The sequence below is a fragment of the Suricata suricatta genome, chromosome 5 (assembly GCF_006229205.1).
Source record: "Suricata suricatta isolate VVHF042 chromosome 5, meerkat_22Aug2017_6uvM2_HiC, whole genome shotgun sequence".
Taxonomy (NCBI): domain Eukaryota; kingdom Metazoa; phylum Chordata; class Mammalia; order Carnivora; family Herpestidae; genus Suricata; species Suricata suricatta.
The window spans coordinates 10,693,526-10,712,498 of NC_043704.1; the positions used below are offsets into that span (position 1 = coordinate 10,693,526).

The 18,973-nt window shown below is 43.2% G+C and overlaps 1 pseudogene; it reads right to left on the reverse strand.

Annotated features, from left to right (window-relative positions):
* The window catches only part of LOC115291506, a 64,458-nt pseudogene extending 57,801 nt beyond the window's left edge, over positions 1 to 6,657 (reverse strand).
* Positions 6,658 to 18,973: the final 12,316 nt, after the last annotated feature.

The window sequence follows — 18,973 nt, forward strand, 5'->3', positions numbered from 1 at the left end:
CTATTATGTGAAGGACATGATAGAGTCTTGAACCTTGTAACACTCATAATATCTCAGAGGACAATCGAGAAATGATCTAATGGGGAGCAAAGTATCCAGATGTCTCATAAAGAAAAGACAGCCCCTTATACAACAGTGTGCTTCAGAAGATAAGTAGGTGCTCACTGCAATCATGAGTCGAGAGACACTCTTCTTCACTGGTCCTCTGAGATCATCTTAACATCTTATGGTCCCAGGGGCTGTGCTCTATGAATAAGTGTCTATCAACCAACAAACAACCAATCAGTTTATTGATGACCTTTTGAAGGAGAACAGATTGGATGGGTATGGTGGGCTGTTGCTCTGCTGTAGCCAGGTAATACAAATCACCTCAATGGGCCTAAGTGTGTGGTATTTTCTTTATGTTGGGATTTCATCAACTCAAGAGCAGTGAGAAAACATCAGGCAATATGATCATGGGAAGGGGCAATGGAACAGTCCCATTTAAAGAGATGCTATAAAAAGAAAAGCTACACCATGAATAAATCTTGATAACATTACCCAAAATTAAATAGCCAGCCACAAAAGACTATATTTTGAGTCTCTTTATATGGGAATGTCCAGAGAAGCAGATGTTCAGAGAGTAAATAGATTAGAGGTTGCTTATGGCAATGGAAATGCAGGAGCAGAGGGCTGAGCCTATGGGCACACGTTTTCTTTGAGGCGACGACAGTGTGCTAATCTTGAAGTGGTGATTACTCCACACCTCTGTCTGTATACTAAACTCCACTAAATTGCATACCTGATATGGGTGAAGTATATGATACATAAATTGTATCGCAGTAAAGCTGTGAAAAATGTTAATCACAGTAATACTAATTCTTTTTCAAAAATATAGCTAATATTCATAAAAGTAAACTTCTATTGACGTATAAAATTTAGTTGTTTTTATATCTAAATGAGTATCTTTAGCCTATTGGAAAGGATATGAGAATTTATGAACAGTAAGAGCTTCAATAAAATTAGGAAATTGTCTCTATTTCATGTAAATATCTGGGAAAGGCAGTCATGGTCAGTTAACCTGAGCTCCATCCCACTAAGGAATGGCAGTGTCATACAAGTTCAGTGAAAAAATAATGCATGATCCTATGACGTTCATTAAGTGGTGTTAAGAGATAATTAAAATGATTTCTAGAAAGTACCTTATCAATGTAACAGTTTTCTAACATAAACACATTTTAGAAAGGAGTCAGGTATTTCAGTCCTTCTTTCATTAACAAACTGTTAAGTGTAAGTTTAACAGAACTTATTTGTCAAATGTTTTGGTAAGCACCTCAGGTGTTATTACATAACATTAACAGGGGCAGAGAAATCCACACTGGATGACTGGTCCACCATAAAGACAGTACATCTACTTGTAGGAGCATGGAGCCATTTACTTATGTACCTTTAGTATAGTCAGTAGATGGGGAAAGTCTACTAACTGTAGGCTGTTTATTGAAGTGATGCCCTCTTTGTATTCTGTATTGTCTATCTCAGTAAGTCTAGTATCAGCTGTGAAAATGCTTACTTGTGTATATAAGGGAAGCCTGATGGGGAGTGAAAGGTTTTATAGGTAAATTACTTGTAGTAGATGCTGCAAAGATTCCCTCCACACAGGCCTGTCCTACACACTGGCCACATCTATAAGCGGGCAGGGTAGTTGTCACTGTGCTTCCCCTTAGAGCTAGGTCAGGTGGGAGACCCTTCTTGTCTGACAGCTCAGGACAGGAAACACAAGGGCAGGAATAGGATGTACTTACAGAGTTTATACAGAGGAGGCTCTGATCTAAAATTTTGTCTCCAGGGTAGACTTATGGTTTTTGTGTGTCATTTCAATGACTCTGAACTGGACTGCACACATCTTGTGTGCCCAGAAATTTAAGGCGGGGGTGGGGGACCCCTGGATGGCTTAGTCTGGTAAGTGTCCAACTCTTCATGAAACTCAGGTCATGATCTCATGATTCATGGGTTTGAGCCCCACATTGGACTCTGTGCTGACATTTTGGAGCCTGTTGGGATTCTAGTTCTTATTTCTCTCTCTCTCTCTCTCTCTCTCTCTCTCTCTGCCCCTACTTCACTGTGCTCTCTCTCTTTCTCAAAAATAATTGAACTTAAAAAAAAGAGAAGTGTGTGGACCAAAGGAATCCTTGTGATAAAGGTGTGTGCAGGCATTTGAGTGTGTCATATGTGTTATGAGAGTGTGTGAGGAAGAGACTGTATGTGTGACTGTAAGTGTGTGACACTGTGTGTGAGGTAGCATGTAAAAGAATTGCCTTGTTACAGTCAGTATGAAAAGCAAGTCCCTGAGGTAAGAAAGGACTCTTGTTCTGGTGGGGCTGGCATGTGTGTCAGGCTTATAGTCTACATAGGCCATTCCCTGTATGTGACCAGGCATCTCTTTTTAGGAAATCTCTCCCTCTCCAGACTTCACTGTCCTAAAGCAGAGCCACAGCAATCTCCACAACACAAGGTAGTTTAGACATCATCTCATCTGGGGTCACAAACTTCAAGGGCACTAATTGACTCTCCAGGCTATTCAGAACCTGTAAGTCCAAGCTGGTTCTCATGACCTGTGATGATTTAACTTTTGTCCCATCCCCTGGAAGATTAATATTTTCTAATATCAGGAGGACCAGTTCTTTAGTTTCTTGACTGATAAGGGTTTTTCACAAAACACTTCAAGTTTTAAAATGTGCCTCCTGTGGTTTTCCCTGAGGTGCCTGAGAGTCTTGGAATGAGGAAGACCTTGGCCCAACAGTGCAGGGTCTTTTTGCTTTCTGTTTCCCTTGCCTTACTGGGTAAGGCTTCATTTGAAGAAGGGAGTTGAAGAAAAAATGATTTGAGGACCTTGAGGAGGGGGAAGAACCACTAGTTTGGATGTCACAGGACCTCAGTCTTCAACCAACTGTGCTTGTGACCTTGAGATCTGTTATTCTTCCAGGTTCTGAATGGGGTCCATTCATAAAATGCCTAGCACATCGCATCTAGAAATGTCCAGCCACCTAACCTTTGTAGAACCAATATGTCAGAGTGTGTGAGTGAGTGAGATACATTTAGTATTGTAACTTTCCCACCAAATTCCTCTAGCAGTTTTTCAGACTACAGGAAATTGCAAAGCAGTACCTTCCAAATGAAGGTCTAGAACAACTTCTGAAATGTTTCCTTGGTGACAGTAGCCTTAATAAGAGCATATTTCTACCTGGTATTTTAAGCTTATGTCTGTTGAACAAGAGTGATCAGATTTCCAATGTTTGCTTAATTCCTTGGGGATGACTATAGCTTAATATCCTTTTGAAATAGTGGTAGAGTTTGAATTAAAGAGAAAAATAATAACAACAGCTTATCCGTTTAAAGAGCACATCGTTAAAATTCATGAATAGGAAGTTTTGTGGAATAAGAGTGAAAAAATATGGAATATGGGAAGGGATGTATATGAGTTTGATACTAACTCCATGGGTAAGACTGGCAATAGGCATCTGGTTGTTGTAAGTTCTTCTCTTTGTTTTCTGCCTAAGTCAAACTAAAACTGTTACTGGAGTAAGGATTAAAATATAGACAGCATTGGGGTACCTAAGTGACCCCATTGATTAAGTGTCCTTCTCTTGATTTTTCTCAGGTCATGATCTCATGGTTCATGAACTCAAGGCCTGGTTGGGCTCTACAATGAAAACATGGGGCTTGTTTGGCACTCTGTCTCTCCTACTCTCTTTGCCCCTTCTAATGGTATTTTCTGTCTCTCAAAATAAGTTACCTTAAAAATTATACGAACAGGGGTGCTTGAATGATTCAGTTTGTTGAGTATTGATTCAGTTGGTTAAGAAAAGCCAAGAAGAACCAACATGTACTGCCTCTCAATGGCATTAAAGTCACAATTCTATCTTTTGGTTTGTTTTTCCATGCCTAAAAACAGAGTAGGTGTGTTCTGACTCACAGAGAACTTGTAGGTGTCATCTGAGATTGTTCTTTGTATCCTGGTGTCTGAAGTATGGGGTAGGAGGGACAGTATTTCCTTTGGCTACCCAAGCTAGGCCTTCTCTCAGATAGTTTCCCTGAAGAGGGCAGTGTCCTGATGACATGATCCTCTGTGGCTGCCATTCCACCAAATAATGGAAGAACTGTCCTATTTCCAAGTTAAGAAAACCCTGATCTTACATGAGAACATACCTTGCATTTCCATGTCTATGAGTCTAGTTTTCCCAAGACAAGATCAATATTTGACTAGAGCCTGCCTTATCAAATGCATGAGAGCACTCATTCCTCATTCTGGTCCAAGGCCAATACACAGCAGGCCCCCACAGTGTCCAGTGTGTGAGAAAACAATACACCAGAAGTGTGATTTTTGACTTCTAAGTGGATTACGTGGAGGATGTAAGATGCTGGCATACAGACCTCGTCCCACATCAACACGGTGGTGAGTAGGAACAGAGTCTGGGGAAATTTGAGAGCTGCTCTTTGGGTGCTGATGGTAGAAGCAATAGAGGTTTCCAGGACAGAAGAGGCAGTGGAGGGCAGGACTGATATAAACTGTACATGCATGTACTCTTTCAAGCCAGACATCATAATCTTCTAAAAATATCAGCTTATTTAAAAAGTGTGCTAAACATGTGGTGGTTCCTTTATCCAATTAACGTGTGAGGAAATGTGGCCATAGTTTACAACCAAGGAGTGATGGCAGTTTGTTTTGTGCAAACCTTGAACAAGGTGAGGGGACGTTGATGGGTCTGGACTGTGGCAGGTGACAACAGAGGTCCCTACAAGTTGTGCTCGGGATTGGATTTGAAGGACTTTTGAGAGTAAGTGAGCACTCAGGGAGCACAGAGAATAACCAGAAAGGAAAACACAGAAGAAGCTGCATCTGTTAGGAAAGTTATAGTGGTTCATAAGTGACAGCTGAGTCTCCATTCGATAGCTGGGATGGTGAAAGCTTGGGGACAAAATCTATAGGACAACTGTTAGGACCCCGTCAGTGATATACAGGAGGTGTGCATGGTGACCTCATTTTTCATGGTGGATGGATGGAGTGGTCTGTGACCAGGAGGAGACTGGGAAAATACAAGTGTCAACTGGACATATTTTAGATGTTCAGATGGGGGTGTGGGTGGGGGGCAGGAGGGGACCAATTTGTGGAGCGAAGGGAGGGCTTCCTGAGGAGAGGAGGAAGAGAATGTTCTAGGGAATGTCCTAGGCAGGTGACTCATTTTAGGGGAGCCTGAGAAGTTTCAATAGTGGAGAGTACCATAGCTTGAAAAAAATCACTCGGAGGGAGAAGGAAGTGTGCAGGCAGGAATCCCCAAGGAAGAGCACCTGTGAGGGGCACAGAGTGAAGAAAAGGCCTCCGTGAGGAGAGTTTGGAATGAAGACATGAAGGAGAAGAAAGAGCAGTTGTGAAAGGCGAGTGGGACAGAGGGCACTGCTGAGTGCTGGGCACGTGTGTAGAGTCCTGAGGAGAAGGGCACCTGGCCAGGTTGGCACACAGTAGGGAGACCAGAATGGCTGAGCAGGGAGTGGGTGTAGGGCTGGTAGATAAGGTCAGAGAGGCAGGAGCCAGATCATTCCAGAAACAGCACCTCTTGGGCCCCTTGTCACACCTACCTTGGGGTTTTATTAGAGGCAGCAGTTCTGTGCACACGTCTCGGGTACCAAAGAAGTTTGTTTTCATCGTCACTTCTGCTTTAATAGGTAAGGGTGTGTGATTCTGGTCTATAGGGTAGAAAGAGAATAGGTTAGTAAGTAGTAGCCTTATGAGAATATTCTATGAAGTGATCATAACATTTTTTATGTGTAAGCTGGTGAATTTTCAGCCATTCCTGTGTTAGATAACACTCTTGCCCCCGTGTGAGTTATCTGGCTGGGTGATGATCTGTAGCTTTGGAAGCTGGCATAATTTGGGGAGGCTAAAGGAAGGTTGCACAATGAGATTTCTGTGTATTCTCATTTACAATATGTTGTTTACTGCATACAGGTTAACTTTTACCAAATGACCCAGACCCTGTCACAGAGTCACTTGCAAATACGTGGGTGAGGTCCTTGAGAGTCTGATGCATGGCAATGCCAAGGTCCTCTGGGTGGATGGCTTGCAAGGTATGGAGGGTTCTGCTCTCCCTGTGCCTCCAGTCTGTGTTCTTCCCTAGGGAGGCTGTTCTAGATCCTCTCAGAGTTCCAGGCCCTAGAGCAGGGGTTCAGACACCAGCCTGAAACCCACCCTGAGATTCCCCTAAAAGAGGTCTCCTGGGCTAAGAGTTCCCAAGTTCCCAGTCCTTACCTCTAAAGGCGATGCCTGCATTGTTGACCAGCACGTCCAGGCCCCCGTACTCCTTAAGGAGGAAGTCGCGCAGTGCACGGATGCTCTGAAGATCATCGATGTCCAGCAGGTGGAAACCTGGACTCAGGCCCTTGGCCTGGAGCTGCTGCACGGCCGCCCGGCCCCGCGCCTCGTCCCGTGCTGTGAGCACTACGTCCCCGGAGAACTTCCGGCACAGGTCACGCACGATGGCGAAGCCGATGCCCTTGTTGGCCCCGGTCACCAGCGCCACGCAGGCGTGGGACGACATGACTGAGTTTTTGGGATACCCTGTTTGTGGAGCAAATGGTGTTATAGGCCTCACGGAGGGCTAGTGTGCAGAGGCCTGGCCCCAGTCAGTGATGTCAGGAAAACTGTTCTGGAAATCAGCGCTGTGACTCTTAGAGCCCAAGGCTCCACCTCCATCCCTCCATGAAAGGAGTGGCCAAATATCCAGAAGTTTTCCTAATGACTGTACTCTGAGTCCAACCAGGACTGGGTCATCTTAGGCCAGGCAATGGTTTGATATTGGCTGATGTTTGCTCTGCAAACGTAAGGTCGTCGGTCATGGGTTAATAGGGGGCTAGGTGAATTAAAATTATTTTGGGAAAACCTCAAAAGTAAAATGGAGTACAGATATTGTCTTGAGAATGTGTTCCTCTTTCTCTGCAGAATGGGAAAAGTTGCTTTCTTCCAAGATGCAATGGAGTTGCTTGCACAGGGGAGCTCTCTCTGAGGACACAGAACCCCTTGTTTTCGTAGGAGAATCTCCAGAGGGAGAAACAGAATTAGGTCCTGTGCAGAGTCTGGGGTGTGGGCAGGGCTCCTACCTCTGTATGATTCCCAGTGGGCCCGGAGTGGGAGGGAATGTTTATGAAGCTCACTGTGGCCAAGGAATTGATTGGAATGTTTGATTTAGTGATTCCCTTAGTGTCTTTTTATGAAGTCCCTGCTTTTTGGTTCTGTTGAAGGTTACAGTTAATAAGTGTTATATAAGTAGATGTTATTTTTAAAGTATCAAGGGGCTCTGTGTGGGGAAGACCTGGGCCCCAGTCACGATGAGTTTCTTATAGGCTGACCCTGACCCTGACCCTGAAGGCTAGAAGTAGCCTACTGGGAAAGAAATCTCTTGAAAAACAGGATCTTCAGCATAAAGTATTTGAGGACACTGAGTAGTGGGAAGAACCATTAGGTTGGAAATTACATGAAGTTGGTCTGCAGCAGGCTGTGCATGGGACCTTGAGATCAGTTTTTCCTTCATGTTCTTAATGGGGACAATATATATAAATGCCTAGGACATCAAATCTATTAATGTCCACTCACTCCACCTTTCTAGAACTACAATATATCAAAGTGTGTGTGTGAGGGAGATGCTTTTACTATGGTAATTCCCCCTGCCAGCTGATTTCTCTCATGACTTTCCAGACTATTGGATGTTGAAAAGCAGTACCTCAAATCAAGGTTGAAAACACCTTCTTTAAGGTTTACATGGTGTGCATGCCTTAACAAGACTGTTTTGCTCCAGTATTTTTACAGCTACTGTCTGATGAACAAGAGTGTTCTGATTTCACAGGCGTGCTTGATTCCTCAGGATGGTCATTCTGTAATCGATTTTGGAAATAAATGCATAGTATAATTTAATGACAAAATGTAAGAATAACAGCTTATGAGCATTAAGGAGAAAATTCTCCAATGTAAGAAATGAAAATTCGGGGAGGAATGAGAGGGAGAAGACTTGGAATGTGGGAAGGGGTTTACATGGCCCTGACATTGATTGATGGGTCAAGATAGTGGGCAACTGGTCGCTTTAGATTCTTATATCTTCTGAGGCTTGATTTTTTTCAGAAACACATGAAAAAGTAAGAAGATGTCCAACGCCTGAGTGGATCCTCCAGTTAAGCGTCCGAATCTTGATTTCAGCTCAGGTTGTGAACTCACGATTCGTGAGTTTGAGTTCCACATCAGATCTGAGCTGACATTGTGAAGCCTGCCTGGGGTTCTGACTCCCTCTCTCTCCCCTTCCCTCACTTTCTCTGCGTCTCTCTCCAAAATGCAGTGGCCGGTCACAAAAAGCCTACTCATTATATGATTCTGTATATATGAGATATCCAGAGAAGTAGATGTTCAGTCAGAAAATAGATAAGAGGTGCTTCTGGCAGTGGGATTGTGGGAAAAGAGGGCAGGTGCTAAGGGCTCAGCTTCTCCTTGGGGTGATGGCAGTGTGCTAATCTTGAAGCAGTGATGGTTACACACCTCTGTCCACACACGAAACTCCACTAACTGCACACCTGAAATGGGCGAAGTATGTGACATGTGAATTGTATCTCAGAAAAGTGATTAAAAGGGTAAAGCAATCTCACATTGTCACTAATTCTTTTTCAAAAATATATTAGTATTCATAAAAGCCAACTGTTATTAATATGTATAAATAGTTTATAATTTTTGTATTAAAATGAGTATCTTTTGCTTAATAAGTTATGAGAATTTACCAACAATAATAAGAACCTCAAGAAAGTTAGGAAACTGTCCCTGTTTTATGTTACTATCTGGGAAAGACAGTCATGGTCAGTTAACTCTGAGCTCCATCCCGCTAAGGACTGGCAGTGCCAAATAAGTTCAGTGAAAGAGATAATGTATGACCCTATGACTCTCATTAAGTGGTGTTTAGAGATAATTAAAATGATTTCTAGAAAGCGCCTAATTAGTGTAACTGTTTCTAACATAAACATCTTTTTAGAAAAGGGTCAATTGTTCCAGTCCTTCCTTGCATCTACAGCCGAAGTGTCAGTATAATGGAATGTATTTGCCAAATGTTTTAATAAGCACCTCTCAGGCTTTATTACTGACCAGTAATAATATTTATTTTATTTTCAAAAATATTATCTGCCTGTGTAATAATAAAAATAAACTGTTTCATGAATTGAAATTGCAACACAGAGAAAGAAATGTTTGAAATAAAAGTAGATGGGGGCGGAAGAACCCACACTGGGTAACTGCTATACCATAAAGGCAGCTGCCTTTACTCATAAGGGCTAGGTCCACTTTCTTTTTTTTTTTTTAATTTGTTTTATCATTTGTTTATTTTTGAGAGTCAGAGAGAGAAAGAGCATGAACAGGGGAAGTGCAGAGAGAGAAAGACACAGAATCTGAAGCAGGCTCCAGGCTCTGAGCTAGCGTCCAGCACAGAGCTTGATGTGGGACTCACACTCTCGAATCGTGGGATCATGACCTGAGCCGAAGTCAGACGTTCAACTGACTGAGCCACCCAGGCGCCCCTGGGGCCACTTTCTTAGGTACCTTTAGTCAATAGATGGAGAAACTCTACTAACTTTCTGTAGGCTGTTTCCAATGAAGTGATGATCTCCTATCTCATCTGGGGTCACAAACTTGAAGTGCACCAATTGATGACAAGGTTATTCAGAGTCTGTAAATTCAGGAATGGGAATTTTGGGGGAATGGGAGGGAAAAGATATGGAATGTGGGAAGGGGCTTACATGGCCTTGATACTGATTTCCTGGTTAAGATTGGTGGTGGGCCTGGGTGTTGTAGATTTTTATTATTTCATTTTTGTGGCTATTTTATTTCAGTAAAACTCTTTTTGAAGAAAGGATTAAAAAATAAAAATATCTGCCATCCCTCAATGTTCTTAAGGTCACATATCTATCTTTTTGTTTATCCTTCCATGTCAAAAACAGAGCAAACATTGTCCTTTTGAATGGGCACTGAGCCCACAGAGAACTGGTGGAAGTCCTCAAGATTGTTCTTTGTATGCTGGTTTCTGAAGTGTGGGGGAGGTGGAACAGTGTTTGCTCTTGGTTATCCTAGCTAGGATTTCTTCAGTCTCCCTATAGAGGGTAAACTTATGGTAACATGAACCACTGTGGCTGCCATTCCCCCAAGTAATAGAAGGACTCTGGTATTTCCAAAGGCAAGAAAACTCTGCTCTTACTGGGGAATATAATTTGCATTTCCATGTTCCTGAGTCTAGTTTTCCTGAAGCAAGATCAATCGTTTTATTAGAGCCTAACTTAGCAAATACAGGAGAGCACTCATTCCTTATTCTGGTCCAAGGCCAATACACAGCAGGCACCCACACTGTTCAGTGAGAAAACAATCAGCCAAATTGAGTTTTGCCTTCTAGGGAAATACATGCAGGATGTGTGTGTGGCACAAGGAACTCATCCCACATCAACCTTATGGTGAATTAAGGAGTTGGGTGACATTTGAAAGCTGCCCTTTGGGTGTCAGTAGAGCCGGTGGTAGAAGAAGTGATAGAACTTTCCAGGAGAGAAGAGGCAATAGGGGCAGAACTAAGAGTAAACGGTACACGCATGTGCTCATTCAGTCCAGACACCCTAATCTTTCTAAAAGCGTCCTGAATGGTGGTGGTGCCCCCATCATATCAATGTGGGGGTAGATACTGCAGTAGTTTACAAACACAAAATCATGGCAGTTTGTTTTGTGCAAACAATTTACAAGGGAAGTTGATGGGCCTGGACTTTGGCAGGTCTGATGACATAGATCACTACAAGTTATAGTCAGGATTTGGACTTTGCACCTGACGGACTTGCTGGAATAAGTGAGCTTTCAGAAAGTTCAGAGAATAACCAGCAAAGAAATATTGTAGAAGCAGGGTCTCTTAGGGAGGTTACAATGGTCCAGAAATGACAGAGAAGGCTCTCTAAGAGAGCTGGGATGGAGAAGGTTCGGGGCAAAATCCGTAAGTAACTGTTAGGACCTTGCCAGTGATAAACAAGTCGTGGGCATGGTGATCTCACTTATCATGGCCGGTGCATGGTCTGTGACCAGGATAATATTGGGAAAGCACAAGTGTCATCTGGGCATGCTTTAGACGTTTAGATTGGGGGTGGGGGTGGGAGCTGAGATGGCTGAAATTTAAGGAGGGAAAGGAGGACATCTTGAGGAGAGGGAGGGGCAGGAAGAGAACTACGTGTGTCTGGAGCCCTGGGAATGTTCTAGGCAGGTGACAAATTTTAGGTGGGGGGCCTGAGAAGTTTGGACAGTGAAGAGTCCACTAGGTGAATACAATCACAGAAGGAGGGAGAAGAAGATATGTCCAGTAAGGAATATCCAGGGAAATGCACCTGTGAGCAGCAAAGGGTAAGGTAAGGCCTCTGTGAGGAGAGTTTGGAATGAAGAAATGAAGGAGAAGAAAGAACCAGTTGTGAAAGGCCAGTGGGACCGAGGGCACTGCTTATGCTGGACACCTATGTACAGAGTCCTGAGGAGAGGCGCACCTCTCCAGGTGGGGACACAGCAGAGAGGCTGGTGTGGGAGCGCAAGGAGAGGGAGCAGGGCCTGTAGATGAGTTCAGAGAGGCAGGGCCAGATCATGCCAGAAACAGCATCTCTTGGGCCACTGGTCACCCCTTCCTTGGGATTTCATTAGAGATAGCTATTCTGTGCACTCGGTGACCAAATGAGTTTGTTTTCATAGTCACTTCTGCTTAAATATGTAAGGGTGTGGGATCAATATCTGGTAGGGAAAAGAAGAAGTTAATAAGTGGTGATCATCTGAGAAGATTCCATAATGTGAAAACTAATATTTTTGTTGTAAATACAATCTGGTCAATTCTCAATAGTGTGGAGGTTAGTGAACAGTTTGTCCCAACTCGTAGTATCTAGCTGGTTGATGCTGTGTAGTTTTGTAAGTTGGCACCATTACAAGGAACTAAGATAAAGGTGCATAACGTTATCTCTGCATATGACCTTGTGGGATTGTAGTGTATTTCAAAATAAGTTACAAATTCATGGAGAGGCTCAAAGTCCAACAGAGAGAATCTTGCATAAACCTTTGTGAAGTGCCTGAGAGTCTGATCCATGGCAATGCCAAAGCCCTCTGACTGGAAAGGCTTGCAACTCCTGGAGGGTCCTGCTGTCCTTCTGCCTTCAGTCCATCTTTCTTCCCTAAGGTGTCCATTCCAGATACCCTCGGAGTGATGGGCCCCACTACAGTGGTTCAGGACCAGCCCCAACCCACCCTGTGTGGTCCCTTAAGGGAGGTCACCTGGCCCAAGAGTTCCCATGTTCTTACCCTCAAAGATGATACCCTCAAAGACAATGCCGGCATTGTTGATCAACACGTGAGGTCCCTGTACCCCTTGAGTAGGAAGTTCCTGATGTCCAGTAGGTGGAAGGGGGGCTCAGGCCCTCTGCCTGTCCCTACTCCTTGCCCTGTACTGTGAGCACCATGTCACCTGAGTTCTTCAGGCACAGGTTGTCCATGATGTAGAAGCTGAGGACCTTGTTGGCCCGAGTCACTAGCACCACATGGGTGGGCGTGTGACGACATGGCTGTGTTGAATGCAAGCGAAGTCCTGTGTGTGAAGCGGAGGGTGCTGTGGGCCACATGGAGGGCTAGTGGTGCAGTGGACTGACCACAGTCAGAGATGCCAGTAGAACTGTGTTCTGGGATCCAGTGCTGTGACTCCTAGAGCCCCAGGCTCTGCCTTCATCCCTCCATGAAAGAAGGGACTAAATGTTCCAGAAGGTTCCCTAATGGTGCTATAACAAATCCATCTCTGCTGAGGCTGTATCCTGATCTCAACCAGAACTCTGTCCTCTTAGAATCCTTTGTCTAAGACAAGCAATGGTTTTGGGAGTACTGACATGTTCACTAAGACAAAGGATTGAGTGATTGGTTAATAGGGTAATAGCAATTCATAGCATTCAAATAGTAAACTATTTCGGGAGAACCTCAAAGGGAGGAAAAAAAAGGGCAGAGTAATTGTCTTTGGAATGTGCCCTTCCTCAGCATAATGGGAATGGTTGCCTCCTTCTAAGATACAGTGAAATATGTACAACAAAACTGCTACTGAGCATACAGACCCCCTTGCTTTCTTAGGAGAACATCAAGAGGGAGAAACAGAGAATTAGGTCCTGTGCTGAGTCTGGGGTGTGGGCAGGGCTCCTCCCTCTGATTCCCAGTGGACCCTGAGTTAGAAGGAATGCTTGTGAAGCTCAGTGTGAGCCAAGACATTGATTGGAATATTTGATTTTGTGATTACACAATCCCATTTGTCTGTAGTGCCTAGTGTTTTGTTTTGCATAAGATCACAGTTAACAAGTGTTATATATAGTTAGGTATTATTTTTAAAGTATTGAGGAAGAAAGATCTCTGTGATAATGGGATACATTTCTAAACCAGTTGTAGTCATGATATTATCTCATCCTTGGCATTGATACTCCTCATGGCTCAGTTTAGAAATGTAAGCCAGGGAACGAGGGGGGTGATGGTAATGGTGGGGGGCACTTGTGGGGAGAAGCACTAGGTGGTATATGGAAACCAGTTTGACAATAAACTATTAAAAAAAAAGAAATGTACGCCAACAGGGGGGAAATTAACCGTCTTTTGTAGGGGAGACATTATTTTTTTTAATAGTTTATTGTCAAATTGGTTTCCATATAACACCCAGTGCTTCTCCCCACAAGTGCCCCCCACCATGGCCATCACCCCCTCCTTCCCTCCCCCTCCCCCTTCAGTCCATGGTTCGTTTTCAGTATTCAGTAGTCTCCCATGATCTGTGTCCCTCACTCTTCCCCGCTCTCTTTCGCCCTTCCTCTCCCCATGGTCCCCTGCAAGGTCTCTCCTGTTAGATCTATGAATGCAAACATATGGTATCTATCCTTCTCTGCCTGACTTATTTCGCTTAGCATGACACCCTCAAGGTCCATCCACTTTGCTACAAATGGCCATATGTCATTCTTCCTCATTGCCATATAGTACTCCATTGTATGTATATACCACATCTTCTTGATCCTTTCATCAGTTGATGGACATTTAGGCTCTTTCCATGATTTGGCTATTGCAGAAAGTGCTGCTATGAACATTGGGGTACATATGCTCCTATGCATCAGCACTTCTTTATCCCCTGGGTATATCCCTAGCAGTGCTATTGCTGGGTCATAGGGGAGTTCTATCAATAGTTTTTTGAGGAGTCTCCACACTGTTTTCCAGAGTGGCTGCACCAGTTTACATTGCCACCAACAGTGTAGTAGGGTGCCCATCTCTCCACACCCTCACCAGCATGTATAGTCTTTTGATTTGTTCATTTTAGCGACTCTGACCGGTGTGAGGTGGTATCTCAGTGTGGTTTTGATTTGAATTTCCCTGATGATGAGTGACGCTGAACATCGTTTTATTTTCCTGTTGGCCATCTGGATGTCCTCTTTGGAGAAGTGTCTATTCAGGTCTTCTGCCCATTTCTTCACTGGATCATTCATTTTTCGTGTATGGCGTTTAGTGAGCTCCTTGTATATTTTGGATACTAGCCCTTTATCTGATATACCATTTGCCACTATCTTTTCTCATTCTGTCAGTTGCCTATTACTTTTTTTGATTGTTTCCTTTGCCTTGCAGAAGCTTTGTATCTTGATGAGGTCCCAGTAGTTCATTTTTGTTCTTGATTCCCTTGCCTCTGCTGATGTGTTGAGAAAGAAATTGCTGCGATTGAGGTCTATGAGGCTATTTCCTGCTTTTTCCTCAAGGGTTTTTATGGTTTCCTGTCTCACATTCAAATCCTTTATCCATTTTGAGTTTATTTTTGTGAATGGTGTCAGGAAGTGGTCTAATTTCATTTTTCTACATGTTGCTGTCCAGCTCTCCCAACACCACCTGTTGAAGAGGCTGTCTTTTTTGCATTGGACACTCTTTCCACCTTTGTCAAAGATTAATTGACCATATACTCGTGGGTCCAGTTCTGGGTTCTCTATTCTATTCCATTGGTTCATGGGTCTGTTTTTGTGCCAGTACCATACTGTCTTGATGCTGACAGCTTTTTAGTAGAGGCTAAAGTCTGGGATTGTGATGCCTCACGTTTTGGTTTTCTTCTTCAATATTACTTTGGCTATTCGGGGTCTTTTGTGGTTCCATATGAATTTTAAGAGAGTTTTTCTAGCTTTGAGAAGAATGCTAGTGCAACTTTGATGGGGATTGCATTGAATGTGTAAATTGCTTTGGGTAATAATGTCATTTTAACAATGTTTATTCTTCCAGCCCATGAGCACAGAATGTTTTTCCATTTCTTTGTGTCTTCTTCAATTTCCTTCATAAGTCTTCTATAGTTTTCAGCATACAGGTCTTTTACACAAAGCAGAGTAAGCACCAATCCTTTTCAAACTATTCCAAAAAGTAGAAATAGAAGGACGACTACCGGACTCCTTCTACGAGGCACATATCACTCTGAATCCTAAACCAGGCAGAGACCCAATGAAAAAAGAGAACTACAGGCCAACATCCTTAATGAATACAGATGCAAAAATACTCAACAAGATACTAGCAAATCGATTTCAACAGCAAATAAAAAGTATTATACATTATGATCAAGTGGAATTTATTCCTGAGTTACGAGGCTGGTTCAACATTCGCAAATCCATAAATGTGATACACCAAATCAACAAAACAAAAGAAAAAAAAATATGATCCTGCCAATAGATGCTGAAAAAGCATTTGACAAAATACAACATCTCTTCTTAATAAAAACCCTCGAGAAAGTTGGGATAGAAGGAACTTACTTAAACATCGTAAAAGCCATTTACGAAAAGCCCACAGCCAATGTTATCCTCAATGGGGAAAAACTGAGAGCTTTCCCCCAGAAATCAGGGACATGACAGGGATGTCCACCCTCACTATTGTTGCTTAACATAGTATTGGAAGTCCTAGCATCAGCAAACAGACAACAAAAGGAAATAAAAGGCATCAGAATCGGCAAAGAAGACGTCAAACTTTCCTTTTTCGCAGACGACATTATACTCTACATGGAAAACCCGATCGATTCCACCAGAAGCCTTCTAGAACTGATCAATGAATTCAGTAATGTTGCAAGGTACAAAGTCAATGTACAGAAATCAGTTGCGTTCTTATACACTAAAAATGAAGCAACAGAAAGAGAAAGCAAGAAACAGATCCCGTTCACAATTGCACGAAAAACCATAAAATACCTAGGAATAAACCTAACCAAAGATGTAGGGGAGATTTTAAAGGAAAACTTTTATTTTTTAATTTCATTTTACTTTTTGGAGACTTTATTGTTATGTAATGTCTACACTCAATGTGGGGCTCCAACTTCCAAGCTGAGATCAAGAGTCCCATGCTGTTACTACTGAGCCAGCTAGCACCCCAAAGGACACCTTACTTCCAAATAGAAACTTATTCTTGCTTGTAGGGGCTATCCGTTCTCATTTCTGTCAGCCTGAAAACCCCTGGTGAGGAGTGAACAATAATAGCAAGAGGAAGGAATCTGTACAACATGGATGCTTCTGTGAGGGGAGGGAGGTGGTGGGCATTCACTGAGACCCCCAAGGTGCCAGGCTTGGTGTGCGCAGTAGGAAGCTCCCCTCAGGGCCCTGGATGTGTCAGGCCTCACTCCAGGGACCCATATGGAGGGCACATTGCACTACCATTGTTTTCAGGGTGTTCACGTATATTAGTTCATTAACTTTTCATGCTAATCCCATGACTTCCTGGAATTGTGCACTCGAGCAGACTGACATACAGCAGCATGCAGGATTCTCCTCAAGGTCACCTTGTAAGGCAGCGTGTTTCCAGATGTTTGTCTTTGAAGCTTTCAAAGAGAAAAGTGGAAAGATGATTACTTTGGACCTCATGTATCCACCTACGTAGGCACAACAGTGATGTGTATTTTGCTATCCTTATTTGTTCAATTTCTTTGAAGATTTTGCTAAGCTGTGTTAAAGTTACAAACTTGTAGGTCTAACAGGAAAGACCTGGCAGGGGACCATGGGGAGAGGAAGGGGGAAAGAGAGCGGGGAAGAGTGAGGGACACAGATCAAGGGAGACTACTGAATACTGGGGAAGAACCATGAACTGAAGGGGGAGGGGCAGGGGGGAGGGGGGATGGTTATGGTGGGGGGCACTTATGGGGAGAAGCACTGGGTGTTATATGGAAACTAATTTGACAATAAACTACTATTAAAAAAAAAAAGGAACACAACAGGGATGTCCATTCTCACCACCATTGTATAACATTGTGTCGGTAGTCCTAGCCTTAGCAATCAGACAACAAAGTGAAATAAAAGGCATCCAAATTGACAAAAAAAAAAAAAAGTAAATAAAAAAATAAAGTTACAAACTTGGTGACCCTGTATTCCTATATCAATAGCACATTCACCTTGAGGAAATTTGACAGGAGTTCTTTCATATGGATTGATACCAGTCCATGTTCACTTTTCCCCCTTGTCTCAGTCTGTCTTTTGGATGTATCTCTAGCGTCCACTCCCATTCACACCTTGCAGTGCTTTTTTCCCTAATGCGTTTGATATTTAAAGAGACCACATTGCATGCCTATCCTTGGTATGGCTGCCCATGTCATAGTAGAGGCTGATTAAGATGCTGGCTAGGAAAATCCAGCCCCATTCATGGGTTTACGTATCGTCTATGGTGACTGGCTTTCATGCTATAACAGCAGATTTGTGTAGGTCCAACAAAGACCATTGTCCTGCAAAGGCAAATATATTCACTATGTGACTCTTTCACTAATGTTTACCAAACCCTGTATTAAACTGTCCTTTCTGTTGAACTAACTTAGGGCCTGTCAGGTTTTTGGGCTGGTTGGCATAAAACATTCTGCACACATGGACATCTACTTAGAATTGTTTATTCACCTCTGATGTTCATTCATTATTGTCTTCAATTCCAGTTTTCTCTCCTATATCACAGAAGAAATCACAATAGACTTCAGGGAATTGGTAGCCAATTCAATGTGAATATTTGATATGGACAGTGGTTCTTTCTTTCTCTCTTTCTCTCCCTTCCTTCCTTCCTTCCTTCCTTCCTTCCTTCCTTCCTTCCTTCCTTTCTTTCTTTCTTTCTTTCTTTCTTTCTTTTTCTTTCTGAAATTGTTGATAGTTTAAGAGTCGTTTTGATCAAACCGTGCACCATGCGGATGTGTGACATGACTGTGTGGAGGGCAAGTGAGGTCCTGTGTGGGGACGGATGATGCTGTGGGCCACACCGAGGACTGGTGGTGCAGAGGCCTGGCCACAGTCAGAGATGCCAGCAGAACTGTGTTCTGGGATCCAGTGCTCTGACTCCTAGAAAGGAGGGGCCAAGGTTCCAGAAGGTTCCCTAATGATGCTATACCCAAACTGTCTGCCCTGGGGCTGCACCGTGAATCCAACCAGGACTGTGTCCTCTTAGGATCCCTCCTGAGCCCAGTATTGGTTCTGGTTGGAATGTTATGTTCCCCAAAATAAAGGTGCTTGGTCATGGGTTTGTAAGGGGTTGAGATCCATGGTAGGTGAACTAAAATTATTTTGGGTAAACCCCAGCATAAAAAAACAGGAGTACAGATATTGTCTTGGGTATGTGTCCTTCCTCTGCAGAATGGATAAGGTTGCTTTCTTCCAAGGTGCAGTGAAGTTGCTTGCATGGAACTGCGTTTGGGGACTCAGATCCCCTTGCTTTTTTAAGTGAAATTGTAGAGTGAGAAGTACAGAATTAGGTCCTGTCCTAACTTTTGGGCTTCTTCTCCCTCGGTGTGAGTCCCAGTGGGCCCTGAGAGGGAGGGAATGTTTATGAGGGTCATTGAGGGCTTTGGCGTTGCCTAGGATGTTTATGGTTATATAATCCCATTTGCCTAAATTGCCTATTTGTTGGGTTCCTCCAAGGTCACAGTAAATAAATGTTATATAT